Raw genomic sequence first — 19,136 nt, 5'->3', positions numbered from 1 at the left:
TGTGTCCAATTAATTCACTGCAGCTTCAGAGAGGGTCATGACGGATTTAAAAACAGCCAGCCCCAGTGCACCAAGACAAACATCAAGCTCTGCCTGCAGGAGTTTGCAAGGAGTCACGTGATCAATACTAAGATCTGGAAAAGAAACTTAAGTCCAATACCTTCTGTTGCATGTAGACAAGTAGCTGCAAGATCAATGAATGGCAAGTCCAACAAGAAAAATAGTAAATCATTGAACTAAAAATGCAGCATTTCACAGCGAAAATAGAACATATTTTAATTACTTGGTAAACTGCAAATCAGCGCAGATCTGTAATTGAGATGTCTGGATTAAATGCACAGCATAAAATGTATGACCCGACTGAAACCTGCCCCCACTCCAAATGTTTATGGAGATATAATCAGAAGAAGTAGAGATATCTGAGCACTAACCAAAAATTAAAAAAACATAGGAAACACTTCAAGTAAAAATAATTTTACAGCAAATAAAAACCCAGTAAACAATTTCAAACCTGACTTTCCATCAACGTAAACCTTCATTCCAAGTATATAATTGGGCTTTTTTGAGTGATGCAAAGTCTAATTCGATCGAGTGATTTGACCCCTTCTCCCTCCCCCCTTCACAGTAAAGCAATCACTGCATTTGAAGAACTGGGGGGCATATTATCAAGGGATTTATCTCCGCTTTTTTGGCTTTAAAAGCCAAGAAAGCGGAGATAAAATTATCTCCCTATTACCTAGCTGTCGCTAACACCAGTTAGCGACAGCTAGTAGGAGATAGCGACCATCTTGGGCCCCGTTTTGCATGTCAGAGATATTTATCACTAATGACATGCAAAGTGGGCGTGCCAAGATGTTAGTGACTGGAAACAGTCGCTAACATCGCTATCTCATATTACCAACTTTTGGAGATATTCGCGCTAAGCGCGAATATCTGCAAAAGCTAATACCTGCCCTGAGCAGTTCTTAGCCATGTTATCCAATGGGAGGTGGATAACATGGCTAAGAGCATTAGCTCGGTAATGCATGAATATCGCTGACTTTACAGCGATATTCATGCATTTCAGCCGATTTTTATCGCTTAGGAGATAAACCTTGATAATAGCAAGGCTCCTAAGCGATAAAAATCGCCGCAACGCGGCGATAAAATTATTGCCGCTAAGCCAACATAGCGATAATTATCGCTAGTTGTTGGTAATATGCCCCTGGGTTTTACCAGTGTTTAGCACCAGCAAAGCTGATGAATATTGGCAAAACTAATAGGTCTGACTCTACCAAAGTGCGTGCATCCTTATACATGACGTGCAATCTCCAATTTGTGTGCAGAGAACACACACACAAACGTACACAGACAAACACTCAACAGTAACATGCAGATGCACAGCATGTGTGCTTATCTGTATTTCAATGTGTTGGCATATTAAAGCCAGAACTATTGGCTTTGCCAGTATTTAGCATCGAACGCAAGGAAGAAGGCATAAGATCTTGAATTTTCAATCACAAATATGCGGTACTGAGTATGTTGCTAGATGTTCACCTTGAGTTCGGCACAAATGCTTGAAGAGTCTTTCAGAAAGGGTTAGTCCCATAAGTCATTACAAGAAATCCCCCTTAGGCAGGCATATGTGCCGGGAGAGTCTTTTACAAAGGTGCAGTACCAAAATTGTTAATAGCTGGTCCACTTTAATAAGGTACAAGTGCTTGAAGACTCTGTCACACAGTTGCATCACCAAAGGCTTGTACTGGATGTCCCTCTTGAGTTAGAAGCATGTCCTTGAAGGGATTTTCCCTAAATTTCAGTGCCACAATTAATTTTTAGATATATCTCCTAAGTCGGTCAGAAGTGCTTGAATTGTCTTTAACAAAGATACAATGTCACAAGTCCATAAAAGATGCCCCTGTTAAGCTAGACACAAGTATTTGAAGAGTCTGTTACGAAGGTGCATTACTTTAAGACATTATTGGGTATCCAAGTCACTGGTGTTCTAAGCTGCAGTATATTATGCCGTTACTTAGAAGTACCAGAGGCAACCATCACCATTGCCCTATCAATCACAGCACAGAAAAGAATGACTAGCAGAGCTAACCTCCTTCAATGGCTCCTTTTGTAGAAAAACTATTTAAAAAGGGCAAACACTCCACTGTGCTTTTGTTTTAAACTCGCTGGATCATAAAGCGTGCATGACTTTTGTATATGTATTTACCTTTTCATTTCTCCTGGGTTTTTGCCAGATTGCTACTGGTTAAATAAATATTTTACCGCCAGATTGTGCTGGACATAGTAATTATTAGAGCTCAAAGTTCATTTCTTCCATGTTCTGTAAGAAGTAGGAGAAGTGCCTCGCTTTTCTCCCGGTTCACCTGATACACCGAGAGCACCGTAAAGCCAGAGAGGGTGTCCAGGAGAGCTGGGAGGGAACGAAGGAGGTCTGAGAGGATAACAAGATGTCATTAGTGTAAAGATAAACGGTGGTTGTCCCTTGTCATGGCTGACCACCAGTGTGGCAGTATCCGATTATCCCTTTCAAAGGAATTACTTGCATCTTAAGTACCTGGGGGTCTACATAAACCGAGGACTGGACAGCATAGTGATGGATATACTTGATCCCATGCGGCTGTGTATGAAGTTGGACTTAAAGAAGTGAGTCTATCTAGGACTCTTGGTATGGGGCAGGGTGCAGGCGGTTTTGATAGTGACACTGCTAGGATACACCTATGTCTCTGACATGCTGTCCGTACAGGTCCCTCTTTCATTGCTGTGTTCCGTGGTCTGAAGCATACAATCTTTTGCCTGGGGTTCCTCCCATCCCCGATTAGCCAGTAGCAAACTCGTGGCTCGCTAATCTTGTGGGGCCTAGTCCTCCCCTCATTTAAGCTCTACACTTTGGACCTGCACTTGACACATCTCATATGCATGCTTCCTGGGACCCTGGATCTGCCGCAGTGGGTGCTGGTGGAGTGCACCCTGTTGGGTTGCATGACAGGGACTGCACTCACTAAACAAGAGCGGTGCACCTATGCCGAGCTCCACCAACCCAATGCTGCAAGCCATGGCAGCCGGCCCACCGCCTCTTCTGGGTGGATCCTCCTCTTCATGACCATTATGGGGCAACTCTGGTATCCATATAGGTGACAGGATGTTGAACTGACAGGCGTGGTGTTCTGTTGGCATCTAAAGACTCCATGAAGTCCTGGAACAGGGTGCCCTTAAAGTCTTTGTAGTGCTCTATGGGGAATCCGGTTTCCCATCCTATCAGTTGTGGCAATAGTTGTAGCTCCGATATTGCCTCAGTCGTCGCCTGGGTGCTTGGCCCTGGGTCCTACCACCTTCTCCTCTAGTCTCCTTACTTAGAAAGTGGGGCCACTTCTGTGGGGTGATGTCTGGCTTCTATAGACTCTTGAGCCATCATCTTTTCTCCCTGCCCCTTCAAAATAGGCTTCATATTACATGGCAAACCAGACTTCAAACAGAATATGCCTACTTAAGTGCATTTGCCTGAGCTATTCACTGCAACCTGCTACGGTCTCCGGACTGGAGCAGTGAGGAACACAACAGGTATGTACATTTTCATCACATATTAAAGTGTCATCTATGACCCTTTTGGAGATTGGTTGGGGACCAATTCGTATGATTGTTGTGTAGCTGATTTGGGAACAATAGGATGGCACCAAAACTGTTAAGTGCCACTTAGAGCCCGAATATTAGTTTGGGGGTGCGAGCCCGCCTGCCTGATTATGAGTTTTCTCGTGTCTGGTGAGCTGTTTTTGGAGTTCGAACAGCAGTGTCTTTAAAAACAGGCACCACAATGGGAACATCAAAAACAAATCCTGCACGGCATGGACTTGAAAGTCCATGCAATGCAGGAACTAATATGCATGCACACAAGGGGACATATGTTGTGCCGCCCTGTGTGCATCTACATGGTGTGAGGCACAAGGGCCCCTTTGATTCCTCTCCACAAGGGTTTACATGGAGAAGGAACTGCCATATAAACCCTGGCAGAGAGAAACCAAGACAGTACAGCCAAGTATATTGCAGCCTCAATACCGCCGTGCCACCTCCAATGAAGGGCGGTTCCCTGGCAGTGTCAGCAGTCACATGAGGGTCCCACTACCTGAGTCGTAAATGGGCGGGAGACCGCCACAACCGTGCCCACATGAAGTTGGCGGGCCTCGGACCACTAGACTTGTAATTAGGCCCTTAGCATACAATTCAGCAGGCATCTTTTGTTGTAATACATAACATGGTGCCAATTCCGGTTTTTCACCCTGCGAGTAGTCTGGTTGTGTACGTCACTCCATATGTATTATGGACTATTGTTGCCTGGGTTCCACACTGTAATGGCCATTGATTTGAAGCAAATAATTGTAATTAGTTTAATTCTGTAGGAAATACCTGTGTCTAAGATTACCGTGTCTTCTTTCATCGTAAATTTGAGCAATAGGGATTAGCTATTCCTAACTCTGGGGTATAATATTTTCGAGAATTTGGAAAACTAATATATATATATATATATATATATATATATATATATATATATATATATATATATATATATATATATATATATATATATATATATATGGCAGCTCAGTAATCAATTTCCCTTCATGGAAATGACAAAAGCACTCCGGGTAAGTGGCAAAGTTTTTATTTCGCCAGCTACAGCAGCAGTGATACAGACAAACGCGTTTCAGACAGCAAGTCCTTCCTCAGTGTCAATTAGCATGCTGCGCGCGGCTCTTTTTGTGCGTCTTCAACAAATCAATAAATGAAGACGGACTACATTTTTAAAGTATATCCTTCGTGCATTTCAGAGCGCTGGTAAAACGTGGCAGCCATTTTTATATGATACAAGATACCTGATACAATGTGGTATTGTGTATTATTATTTGATCCCCCATATGTGACACACCCCCACAATTGGCCGATTGCCACTGTCAGTCAATTCTGCAATCTCGCCGTGTATCGGCACATCACTGGCATAAATTACCATCAGGCGCTCAGAACACCCAACATATCTACAGTGCATGATACAAAATTCTAAATTTTTAAATTAAAGGGCGCAGATGAACCAGGCGACCGGTTCACGTGTACATTTTTGCATTTTACTTCTATGCCATCAGAATACAAATTGATACGCAAATGTATAAGTAAGTACACGATAACACTGACCGCCATTGCCAGTATCCTTCCAAATCTAGCCGTGTATCGGCATATCACCGGTTTAGTTCAAGGCGCTCTTCAAAAATATCACCAATATTAAAAACTTCAATATCAAAAAACTTCCTATATCTGTGCCAGTAATAGGATAAAACCATTCTACATTCAATCAAACCAGAAAGAAAACCAGAGATAACACTACTACAATAATAATGAAACTATGCTAGCAATTAAGTACAAAATTGGAAAATCATAGTCAATAGAATCATACAATGAGATGATTAAAAAATCTTGGAGAAAAATCTCAGAGAGAAGTTGCATACATTCATGACCAATTAAAGGAGACATAATGGGTCACATTTACCAGATTTTCAGCAATTTACAGGAAACAAAACATACAGACAAAGTACCCGCTAGGGATGAACACTGGGGAGGAATTGATAGTCCACCTGGGTAAAGGAATTCCTAGGGAAAGTCATCTTATGTCATCTTAAGTCATCTTATGTTTCCTGTAAAATGCTGAAAATCCAGTAAATGTGACCCATTATGTCTCCTTTAAATGTGAAGACGCACAAAAAGAGCCGCGCGCAGCATGCTAATTGACACTGAGGAAGGACTTGCTGTCTGAAACGTGTTTGTCTGTATCACTGCTGCTGGCGAAATAAAAAAATAAAAAACTTTGCCACTTACCCGGAGTGCTTTTATCATTTCCATGAAGGGAAATTGATTACTGAGCTGCCATTTGATGCGCGGATACCAGCGCGCCATAGCACCCACTGATGAGTGCCCCGAGACCTCTGGTAGAATTGAGCTTGAATTTGTGTTTATCGGGAGCACCGCTGAATACGGACCAAAAGTGGGAGGAGCTAAGGGACGAGTACCCAGCTGACGAAACAGAAGACGCCGGTAAGCCACCGTTACCTTTTCCACACTCCTTTACGCATTGGCGATTGGTCTATTATAAAGCAAGGCGAGGGGGTAATGTTGGCCTAACCCGGGGAGGCTTCTCCGTGGTTTCGGTGACCAGCCGGCATGTGTGATGAGGAGGAACGCTGCGAAGCGGCACTTGACGTTTTTAAGAAACGAGCACCCAACTTTGCGACAGTGCCTGATACCGGAGGTGGGGGAGCACGTCACGTAGCTCTCTACAGAACTTATTTGTCAAACTGGAACGATGCAGCGAGAGAGAGATAAGAAAATGGCGGGAGGCCACCTCACTACAAAACTACATGGATGTGGATAGAGTGCCTAGGGGGCTTCGGATATACAGGGTACCCGCCTATGAAAGCCCTGATCCTATGCTATTGGAGCAATGGGCTGACTTGACTCCTGCATCATGTAAAGCCATGCTTGATCTTCTCGTGAAATTTGCATGGAGCAACTGAGCAAAAGTAATGGATGAAATAGCCTCTCTGGAAAACGAAATATCTAAAGAGACTGATTCCATCAAACAATCACAGTTGCGGAAAGATATGAAAAAATGACTAATTAAATACAAATTGAAAATTCGACAGCGGAAGCAAGAGAAATTTGAGAGGGATGAGCGGGACTATGCTCAGGGAAGGATACTTACCTTCTCAAAGAAATTTGATGGTCCCCGAAAAGCCCTAAATAAGAAGAAAGGTGCAGCACCGGTTGTTGAGCCAGCCACGTCAGAATCATCAGCCACGGAGGAAGAACAATCGGGTGATGAGAGATCAGTGCCAACAAGTGAAGGGAGGAGGAATCCTTTTCACTTGGAATTCAACCTCATTCGCCAGACCTGGCTGAGAGGGGGCAAAACCAAACCACCCGAAAGTGAAGAAGAACCCGACGAGGTGGCTGGCAGAGGAAGGGGCAAACCTGTGGCCCAAAATACCCGCAAGAAGGGGGGCAACAGATGGTAGACCCTAATGCTAATTTGACTATTGTCAATTTGACCCATCAAACTCTAACAAAAGATGAAGAGGATACCTTGCAACTGGGTCTTAGTTTTTGCCCCAACAACAAACTCGAGTATACCCAAACTCGAATTGATCTCTTCAAGTTAACCCGTAAAATGAAATTGCACAAATTCCACAAAATGAAACCCTCTATTGGTGAAACGAGGAAAACAAGAAAGAAAACAACGATGTATCCGACTGATGTCCTTACTACTAAGGATCTCTATGTGGCACAGGCACTAGAGGATTTAAGAACTGGGCAAAGTAAAGGGATTTCCGAAGGGGCCACGGGAATAGCGAGGGCCCTGGACATTGAACAGCAATCACCGCTCACGGATTTCAAGGCACTTTCCCAGTTCAATCCCCAGATGCCTTACGATGCCATAGATACCTTTACGGATACTGTGGTTCAAGATCTGATGAAGTTCAGACTTTCATCCAACAAGAATTCTAAAAGAAAGAATAATCTTACTATTGCACAAACTACTGTCCTGTCTAATCTGAGCAAAAATGAGGGGGTTGTTGTTAAACCCTCGGATAAAGGGGGGGAATGTTGTACTATTAACAAGAGATCAATATTGTGATGAGTCCGTTAGCCAGCTCGAGGACCCCATCAATTATTCAAAAACTAACAAAGAGGAGTACTCTGAAAGCATCAAGGCCTATCATGATCTCCTGAATAAATGGCGGAACAAACTCATGTTGGATATGAACGAATATCTCTTTTTGAGGAATCCTGAACCTATAATTCCCACGTTTTACCAATTACCGAAGGTACATAAAGACCTTCGGCATCCACCAGGGAGGCCGATTGTCTCTTCTAAGGGGGGACTTACCGAGAATCTGTCTATTTATATTGACTCATTTCTTTCTTGTTTTGTTGTTGATTTAAAATCGTATGTAAAGGATACCAAGGATTTTATAATACAGATTGATCAAATTGTTTGGGACCCAACGTATGTACTCATTACCCTAGACATCGCCAGCCTCTACACAAGTATACAACACACTCAAGGTGTGGAGGCTGTGAGGTATTTCCTAGATAAAAGACCAGCAAAGTATACAGAACATGGTAAGATGCTGGTCGAGCTTTTAGACTTTTGCCTCAGAAATAACATCTTTCTGTTCCAAAATGACTTCTTTACGCAAATCTCTGGGACTGCGATGGGGACCTGCTTCGCCCCCAGCTATGCGAACCTTTACGTAGGCTGGTTGGAGGAGCAGGTGGTTCTAGCGGGTAACAACTCGAAATGGGCTGAGTACATCGTACTTTGGCGTCGATATATCGACGACCTCTTCTTAGTGTGGAGGGGCTCCCCCACACAAGCGGAGGAATTTATTATGGATCTCAACAATAACCAAATGAACCTGAAATTCACCTCAGACATTAGTATGACTGAGGAACATTATCTTGACCTGAGGGTCTTTGTCAGCAAGGGTGGTTTGGAAACAGCTCTCTATAGGAAGCTGACGGCCGGCAATAGTATTCTACATGCCGGAAGTAGCCATCCCCCTAGTCTGGTCCGCAGTATTCCTTACGGTGAACTGTTGAGACTGAGACGCAACTGTTCATTAGAAACAGATTTTACTACAGCAGCCAAAGACTGTATTGCCAGGTTTCTGATCAGGGGATATGAGCAATCACTCTTAGACAATACTCTTAAAAAGGTACTGAGAATCCCCAGAAAACATCTCCTTGAGCAAGCCCCAAAAAGAATTGGGCAATCTGAAATTACTAACAAATTTCGCATGATTACCACCTACTCGGATGAGGCAAATGTACTGAGAAAAATGCTCACTAGAAACTGGCATATATTGCGTACCGATCCTGTAATAGGAAACGATGTCCCAGCGAAACCACTGATTACATTCAGGAAGCTGAAATCTATCAAAGATAGCCTTGTCCAAAGTCACCTGATGCCCATAAAACCCAAGACTAGCGGTACCCTCAAAGATATGAGGTTTTTTTTTCCCTGTGGTAAATGTCGAGCATGCGATAACAGCAGACGTGTATTAACATATAAGACCCCAGGTCTAGTAAAACCTAAGACCATTAGTAAATTTATCACGTGTACGACACCCTATGTAGTATACTGCTTAAGCTGTCCATGCAGACTCAAATACATTGGGAGTACCATCAACAATGTAAAACTGCGGATACTGGTACATTAACGAGCCATTGTCAATAAGGATACAACTTATCCTGTGGCTCTGCATTTTGCCAAGGTGCATGAAAGTAAGAGGGAGCTGTTACAATACTTCGGTATTGATCATGTACCGCTTAACCCTAGAGGGGGGACAGACTGTTGAGTCTCCGTAGATTAGAGTCTCGCTATATTATCGATCTACAGACAAAGTACCTGCTATGGATGAATACTGGGGAGGAATTGATAGTCCACCTGGGTAAATGACTTCCTAGGGAAAGTCATCTTATGTTTCCTGTAAAATGCTGAAAATCCGGTAAATGTGACCCATTATGTCTCCTTTAATTGGTCATAAATGTATGCAACTTCTCTCTGAGATTTTTCTCCAAGGTTTTTTAATCATCTCATTGTATGATTCTATTGACTATGATTTTCCAATTTTGTACTTAATTGCTAGCATAGTTTCATTATTATTGTAGGAGTGTTATCTCTGGTTTTCTTTCTGGTTTGATTGAATGTAGAATGGTTTTATCCTATTACTGGCACAGATATAGGAAGTTTTTTGATATTGAAGTTTTTGATATTGGTGATATTTTTGAAGAGCGCCTTGAACTAAACCGGTGATATGCCGATAAACGGCTAGATTTGGAAGGATATCGGCAATGGCGGTCAGTGTTATCGTGTACTTACTTATACATTTGCATATCAATTTGTATTCTGATGGCATAGTAGTAAAATGCAAAAATGTACACGTGAACAGGTCGCCTGGTTCATCTGCGCCCTTTAATTTTAAAATTTGGAATTTTGTATCATGCACTGTAGATATGTTGGGTGTTCTGAGCACCTGATGGTAATTTATGCCAGTGATATGCCGATACACGGCGAGATTGCAGAATTGACTGGCAGTGGCAATCGGACAATTGTGGGGGGGTGTCAAATATGGGGGATCGAACTAGAATACACAATACCACATTGTATCATGTATCTTGTATCATATAAAAATGGCTACCACGTTTTACCAGCGCTCTGAAATGCACGAAGGATAAAATGTAGTCCGTCTTCATTTAATGATTTGTTGAAGACGCACAAATGCTAATTGACACTGAGGAAGGACTTGCTGTCTGAAACGCGTTTGTCTGTATCACTGCTGCTGTTGCTGGCGAAATAAAAACTTTGCCACTTACCCGGAGTGCTTTTGTCATTTCCATGAAGGGAAATTGATTACTGAGCTGCCATTTGATGCGTGGATACCAGCGCGCCATAGCACCCGCCGATGAGTGCCCCGAGACGTCTGGTAGAATTGAGCTTGAATATATATATATATATATATATATATATATATATATATATATATATATATATATATATATATATATATATATATATATATTTATATATATATATAAACAATAGTCTCTGATTTTTATTATAGGTATAAAGGGGATTTTGCCAATTACATTCCATTTGTAGCTTTTAATTGATGATAATATAGTTGTAAGCCTTGGGCAATAATGAGTATATTGCTGTTGATATTCTGTGTCTGTCTTTGAAAATATTTAAAGGACACCACTCATATATTATGGTAGGCAGACAAAATATCGAGTTTTAAATATCGACATACAATAATGTCGATGTTTAAATATCAAAGGGACATAATATAGAAGGTAAGTTATATCGATATGTTTAATATCGATATGTTTAATATCGATGTTAGTAATATCGATTTTTGCATGATTTTTATGTATATTATTAGGTATTTGTTATGTATTTAATTTGTATTTATATAATTTAAGAAAATTCTGTATTTTAGTACTGTAGCGGGTTCTGGGTTTACAGGGGAATAGGGTGGGAAGTAATTTAATTATAGTAAATTAAATATTAATTATTAGGAATTATAAATTAATATTAATTAATTGGTAACTATTTTTTATTAATTGGTAATTAATTTTAATTAATTGATTAATTGATAAATATGTTATGTAGCGGGTTATGGGTTTATAGGGGTATAGGGTGGGAAGTAATTTAATTATACTAAATTAATTATTAATTTTTAGGAATTATAAATTAATTTTAATAAATGGGTTTTTTATTTTTATTAATTGGTAATTAATTTGAATTAATTGATTAGTTGATAATTATGTTCTTTAGCCGATTATGGGTTTATAGGGGAATCGGGTTGGAAGTAATTTAAATGTAATTAAGTATTAATTTATTTTAATTCATTGTTTTGTTACTTATATTATTGTTAATTAATTATTAATTTGTAATTTATTATTAATAATTGGTATTTATTATTAATTTATTTGTACTTAATTATTTATTGCTAATCATGTTTTTAATCATTATGTATTGGCATTTGTAAATAGTTCATATTTATTTAATAATGAATCTTTGTATTATTTTAAATTATTAATTTATTTATAAGTATGTTATTTTTACCTTATACGGTATCAAATACTTTCCCTACTATTGCACTCTCTGGAGTTGGAATAGTAATTTTTACCCCTACGCTATCCAACACTTTCCCTACTGTTGCACTCTCTGGAGTGGGAATGGTAATTTTTACCCTTACGCTATCCAACACTTTCCCTACTGTTGCACTCTCTGGAGTGGGAATAGTAATGTTTACACTTACGCTATCCAACACTTTCCCTACTGTTGCACTCTCTGGAGTGGGAATAGTAATTTTTACCCCTACGCTATCCAACACTTTCCCAACTGTTGCACTCTCTGGAGTGGAAATAGTAAATTTTACCCCTACGCTATCCAACATTTACTTTTTAAATTTGTTTTGCATTTTTATTAATTTTTATTTGTATTATTATTTTATGTGTATACATTTATTTGTAATTTATAATATTTTATTTATTTATAAGTTAAGATTATTTTTAAAAGTTAGTATCAAGGAAGTATATACTATGCATTATATTTATATTATTAATTAATTTTTTTAATTAAATTATGTATTATTTATTAATTTCAAATATTATACCATCTTTTTAACTATGTTCATTACATTTATAAGTATTACTTTATTTATATTACATATTTTTTAATTTAAACAAAACGATATTTTTTTAATAACGATATTTTTGACATCGATATTTTTTCTTCTATATTTTTGTACTTACCTTGTTAGAGATAGCATGTCGATATTTTTGTAATCGATATTTTTGTTGGGATATTTTTGTAGGTAGATATTTTTGTAATCGATATTATGTCAGAGATTCATATTTTACATATGTGATCTTAGCTCAGTTCTTATGCAATCATTATAAATTAACAAGAACAAATATTTGTATACCCCTAAGATCAAGAACATAAAACTTTGTAGAAATATGTACAAGTATGTACTAGTTATAGGCATTATGGATTAACAGAAAATAGATAATAAGGTATTGGGCTTGTATATATGTTCACACAATATGGGGGGTGCATTCTCTCTTGAGGGTCACTTGTCTTTTTGTCCCATTCTACTCTTTGAATATTCGATGCTGCAACCTTTAACTCTGCTGGTGGGCTCTTCAACATGAGGTATTGTTAATATGGCATAAAGAATGTTGGGTCCATACTGTTATTGTTTTTTTTTTACCTAACAGACTTCTGAGACTTATACTAAAATACAGGCATATGTTAAGTGATTTAAGCAATGATGCCCTGCGTGGCAAACGAGATGCTAGCCTTATGAAGTTGCAGAATAACAAATATGATAAATGCTGAGAAATGAATAAATAAAAGATTTTTTTTAACTCTCTACATTAGAAATGTTTGGTCAGATTATTTATGGCTTTCTTGTTACAGATTGTTCTTAGGTGCACCAAAGGCTTTTTATAAGTTTTTCTCACAATTATGAATTGTGGTAGGATTTATGGTTTAGTTTTCACATAATGTTTTAATTGGATCTGCATATATTGAGTGTTTGTTTATGTGCATTTTGTAACTTTGAAGAAGTGCTTAAAGAATGAAACACGTCGGCTGTGTGTCTTGGCTACAATCAAATTAATTATATATATTGACTACGATCAAATTGTTTTTATACAGATGGCGCTAGGGTGAGTTTTTACTCCTCCCGACCTCCACGCCACTCTCAAACTCGATTATTTACAACAAGGGGTGGTGAGGGACAGAGTCTCTGAATTAAGCAGAATACTCTCACCCAGTCAAGAGATCAGGGCTAGATCCAACACCGTTTTTTAGCTCATTGCACCATCCCAGTTTCAGAATCTGGCTGTATGCAAATTAGTCTGTTCCTGTCTCAGTGCATGATGGGAACAGGGCAAACCAAACTACAAAAGCCAATTCTTACACTGGGAAGGAAACAAGCTTCCGGGGACCGGTTTCTGGCATTACAGCCGTCTTCGGCCCGGCTTGCTTGAATCCTGATGGTGCAATGAGCAAGGGACTCATGTCTGAGTATACCCTTCCACGCTTAGGGTGGACAAAATTATTTACAACAAGGGGTGGTGAGGGACAGAGTCTCTGAATTAAGCAGAATACTCTCACCCGGTCAAGAGATCAGGGCTAGATCCAACACCGTTTTTTAGCTCATTGCACCATCCCAGTTTCAGAATCTGGCTGTATGCAAATTAGTCTGTTCCTGTCCCAGTGCATGATGGGAACAGGGCAAACCAAACTACAAAAGCCAATTCTTACACTGGGAAGGAAACAAGCTTCCGGGGACCGGTTTCTGGCATTACAGCCGTCTTCGGCCCGGCTTGCTTGAATCCTGATGGTGCAATGAGCAAGGGACTCATGTCTGAGTATACCCTTCCACGCTTAGGGTGGACAAAATTATTTACAACAAGGGGTGGTGAGGGACAGAGTCTCTGAATTAAGCAGAATACTCTCACCCAGTCAAGAGATCAGGGCTAGATCCAACACCGTTTTTTAGCTCATTGCACCATCCCAGTTTCAGAATCTGGCTGTATGCAAATTAGTCTGTTCCTGTCTCAGTGCATGATGGGAACAGGGCAAACCAAACTACAAAAGCCAATTCTTACACTGGGAAGGAAACAAGCTTCCGGGGACCGGTTTCTGGCATTACAGCCGTCTTCGGCCCGGCTTGCTTGAATCCTGATGGTGCAATGAGCAAGGGACTCATGTCTGAGTATACCCTTCCACGCTTAGGGTGGACAAAATTATTTACAACAAGGGGTGGTGAGGGACAGAGTCTCTGAATTAAGCAGAATACTCTCACCCGGTCAAGAGATCAGGGCTAGATCCAACACCGTTTTTTAGCTCATTGCACCATCCCAGTTTCAGAATCTGGCTGTATGCAAATTAGTCTGTTCCTGTCCCAGTGCATGATGGGAACAGGGCAAACCAAACTACAAAAGCCAATTCTTACACTGGGAAGGAAACAAGCTTCCGGGGACCGGTTTCTGGCATTACAGCCGTCTTCGGCCCGGCTTGCTTGAATCCTGATGGTGCAATGAGCAAGGGACTCATGTCTGAGTATACCCTTCCACGCTTAGGGTGGACAAAATTATTTACAACAAGGGGTGGTGAGGGACAGAGTCTCTGAATTAAGCAGAATACTCTCACCCAGTCAAGAGATCAGGGCTAGATCCAACACCGTTTTTTAGCTCATTGCACCATCCCAGTTTCAGAATCTGGCTGTATGCAAATTAGTCTGTTCCTGTCCCAGTGCATGATGGGAACAGGGCAAACCAAACTACAAAAGCCAATTCTTACACTGGGAAGGAAACAAGCTTCCGGGGACCGGTTTCTGGCATTACAGCCGTCTTCGGCCCGGCTTGCTTGAATCCTGATGGTGCAATGAGCAAGGGACTCATGTCTGAGTATACCCTTCCACGCTTAGGGTGAACAAAATTATTTACAACAAGGGGTGGTGAGGGACAGAGTCTCTGAATTAAGCAGAATACTCTCACCCAGTCAAGAGATCAGGGCTAGATCCAACACCGTTTTTTAGCTCATTGCACCATCCCAGTTTCAGAATCTGGCTGTATGCAAATTAGTTTGTTCCTGTCCCAGTGCATGATGGGAACAGGGCAAACCAAACTACAAAAGCCAATTCTTACACTGGGAAGGAAACAAGCTTCCGAGGACCGGTTTCTGGCATTACAGCCGTCTTCGGCCCGGCTTGCTTGAATCCTGATGGTGCAATGAGCAAGGGACTCATGTCTGAGTATACCCTTCCACGCTCAGGGTGGACAAAATTATTTACAACAAGGGGTGGTGAGGGACAGAGTCTCTGAATTAAGCAGAATACTCTCACCCAGTCAAGAGATCAGGGCTAGATCCAACACCGTTTTTTAGCTCATTGCACCATCCCAGTTTCAGAATCTGGCTGTATGCAAATTAGTCTGTTCCTGTCCCAGTGCATGATGGGAACAGGGCAAACCAAACTACAAAAGCCAATTCTTACACTGGGAAGGAAACAAGCTTCCGGGGACCGGTTTCTGGCATTACAGCCGTCTTCGGCCCGGCTTGCTTGAATCCTGATGGTGCAATGAGCAAGGGACTCATGTCTGAGTATACCCTTCCACGCTTAGGGTGGACAAAGTTATTTACAACAAGGGGTGGTGAGGGACAGAGTCTCTGAATTAAGCAGAATACTCTCACCCAGTCAAGAGATCAGGGCTAGATCCAACACCGTTTTTTAGCTCATTGCACCATCCCAGTTTCAGAATCTGGCTGTATGCAAATTAGTCTGTTCCTGTCCCAGTGCATGATGGGAACAGGGCAAACCAAACTACAAAAGCCAATTCTTACACTGGGAAGGAAACAAGCTTCCGGGGACCGGTTTCTGGCATTACAGCCGTCTTCGGCCCGGCTTGCTTGAATCCTGATGGTGCAATGAGCAAGGGACTCATGTCTGAGTATACCCTTCCACGCTTAGGGTGGACAAAATTATTTACAACAAGGGGTGGTGAGGGACAGAGTCTCTGAATTAAGCAGAATACTCTCACCCAGTCAAGAGATCAGGGCTAGATCCAACACCGTTTTTTAGCTCATTGCACCATCCCAGTTTCAGAATCTGGCTGTATGCAAATTAGTCTGTTCCTGTCCCAGTGCATGATGGGAACAGGGCAAACCAAACTACAAAAGCCAATTCTTACACTGGGAAGGAAACAAGCTTCCGGGGACCGGTTTCTGGCATTACAGCCGTCTTCAGCCCGGCTTGCTTGAATCCTGATGGTGCAATGAGCAAGGGACTCATGTCTGAGTATACCCTTCCACGCTTAGGGTGGACAAAATTATTTACAACAAGGGGTGGTGAGGGACAGAGTCTCTGAATTAAGCAGAATACTCTCACCCAGTCAAGAGATCAGGGCTAGATCCAACACCGTTTTTTAGCTCATTGGACCATCCCAGTTTCAGAATCTGGCTGTATGCAAATTAGTCTGTTCCTGTCCCAGTGCATGATGGGAACAGGGCAAACCAAACTACAAAAGCCAATTCTTACACTGGGAAGGAAACAAGCTTCCGGGGACCGGTTTCTGGCATTACAGCCGTCTTCGGCCCGGCTTGCTTGAATCTTGATGGTGCAATGAGCAAGGGACTCATGTCTGAGTATACCCTTCCAAGCTTAGGGTGGACAAAATTATTTACAAGGGGTGGTGAGGGACAGAGTCTCTGAATTAAGCAGAATACTCTCACCCAGTCAAGAGATCAGGGCTAGATCCAACACCGTTTTTTAGCTCATTGCACCATCCCAGTTTCAGAATCTGGCTGTATGGAAATTAGTCTGTTCCTGTCCCAGTGCATGATGGGAACAGGGCAAACCAAACTACAAAAGCCAATTCTTACACTGGGAAGGAAACAAGCTTCCGGGGACCGGTTTCTGGCATTACAGCCGTCTTTGGCCCGGCTTGCTTGAATCCTGATGGTGCAATGAGCAAGGGACTCATGTCTGAGTATACCCTTCCACGCTTAGGGTGGACAAAATTATTTACAACAAGGGGTGGTGAGGGACAGAGTCTCTGAATTAAGCAGAATACTCTCACCCAGTCAAGAGATCAGGGCTAGATCCAACACCGTTTTTTAGCTCATTGCACCATCCCAGTTTCAGAATCTGGCTGTATGCAAATTAGTCTGTTCCTGTCCCAGTGCATGATGGGAACAGGGCAAACCAAATTACAAAAGCCAATTCTTACACTGGGAAGGAAACAAGCTTCCGGGGACCGGTTTCTGGCATTACAGCCGTCTTCGGCCCGGCTTGCTTGAATCCTGATGGTCTCAAACTCGAGGCTTGCTGAACAGACAGGACTGCCCCGGGCTCCCTGCTCTTTGACCAGCTGTTCGCGGCTTGGTGATTCGGCAATTCGGCGATCCGGCTATCTGTCAGGTGTACCTCTGGGCAGGATCGGACGATTTGATGCATGGGGCCAGGTGGACAGGCAGCTACGAGCCGCGGACCGCACAAGCAGCAACATATTCACGGCACGGCCGGAAAAGCAATACCGGCTTCTCGGTCCAGATCAAAGTGTGCTGGTGTTTTAGAGAGCACACGGATGGGCAGGTAGAAGCTGAATCTGAGCCTGACAGCATCCCTTGCAAAACGCCGCAGATACTGCATGACGGAGGGCAATTGGATGAAAGGAACAGACACCCTTCAGGAAAACAATTAAATGCAATTATAGAACTTTCAAAGCGGATTTTCACAAGCTATTGGAAGATGTCTACACGAGGGCAGAAAATCATGAAAAATAAAGTGAACATGGGCCACGAGGAGCTCGGAGAAAAAGACAAAGCTGAAAAGGCCACAGAAAAGGTGGATCCTCTCAAAAAAGGTAAAAGATAAGAGGGGGTAAAGAAAACAAGTGAACCCAGTGGAGGGGGGTAATCCAGTTCCAAATGCATCTATGACTTGGAAAACGCTTTCAAATGCCAGACATTTTCCTATCACTGCAAAAATCCTCACTACCCCCACCCCTCCCACTGCAGTTGTCACCGCCTCTGCTCCTGCCCTTGCTTCTACCCTTGCTCCTAACACTGCTACCAACCTGCCTGATGATGCACCAAATTTAGGTCAAGACCATGTGCTATCACCGCTGCTAGGTGCATATTCAGTTATGGCAAGTAAGGCAAGTAAGGAATTAACTCTCCCCAACCCAAGCCATTGAGATGAAACCACCATTGTTGATAATGCTGCCTTGGGCAAGGAAACTTCACTAGCCTTAGCTGACATTGGAGGTATTCAAAACGAAGGAGCGGGGAAGTGGGAAAGCCTGGCTAAAGAGGACCGAAGGGCCGATGACCCGCAATACCCGGATCCTACAAATGAAAAATTCTACTCTGTTTCAGATGGCTCCTTAACAGGATCAGATGAAGAAGCAGTAAGCTCCTTTGAAAGCACCTACTCAGAAGGGGGGCTGAGCGAACAGGCAACGAATACAGTGAATAAGGGAAAAAAAAGTCGAACCAGGAAACGACGCCAGCTCAAATGGGATCACTCAGAATTGTAAGAGATATCATCCCTTGAGTGATCAAGGTCTCAGCAAGGCCAAAACTCACAACTAGCCTCTATAAAGGCGGTCGAGCCGTCCCTGTTTTCAATCATGGAATCTATCAATCAATTCCGGGACGAGGCAAGAGCAGAAAGCTTAGCTGCAAGAGGGGCCTCAAAAAAACTTCAAGGTGGCATTCGGAAATTAAATAAAATATGCACAGATATTGGTGACAGACTCGCCACTGTAGAGGAAAGAACGGAGGTCCTTGAAAGAAAAGTAGTGCAAGTAAAAGAACAGTTAGCGTCTCAAGAGGCACGCTTAATGGATATGATGATAAAGCTTGAAGAGCAGGAAAACCGAATGCGAAAGAACAACCTGAGGCTACTAGGTATTCCAGAAGGAGTCGAGGGAGAGGATCCTAGGGCATTCATTGTGAAACTCCTCCAGACGGCCTTCCCCTCACAGACTGACTGGAACTGGGATCAAGATAT

Source organism: Lissotriton helveticus, chromosome 7, assembly GCF_964261635.1.
Source record: "Lissotriton helveticus chromosome 7, aLisHel1.1, whole genome shotgun sequence".
Classification (NCBI taxonomy): domain Eukaryota; kingdom Metazoa; phylum Chordata; class Amphibia; order Caudata; family Salamandridae; genus Lissotriton; species Lissotriton helveticus.
The sequence above is the reverse complement of the archived record's forward strand: the minus strand, read 5'-3'. Positions refer to the sequence as shown.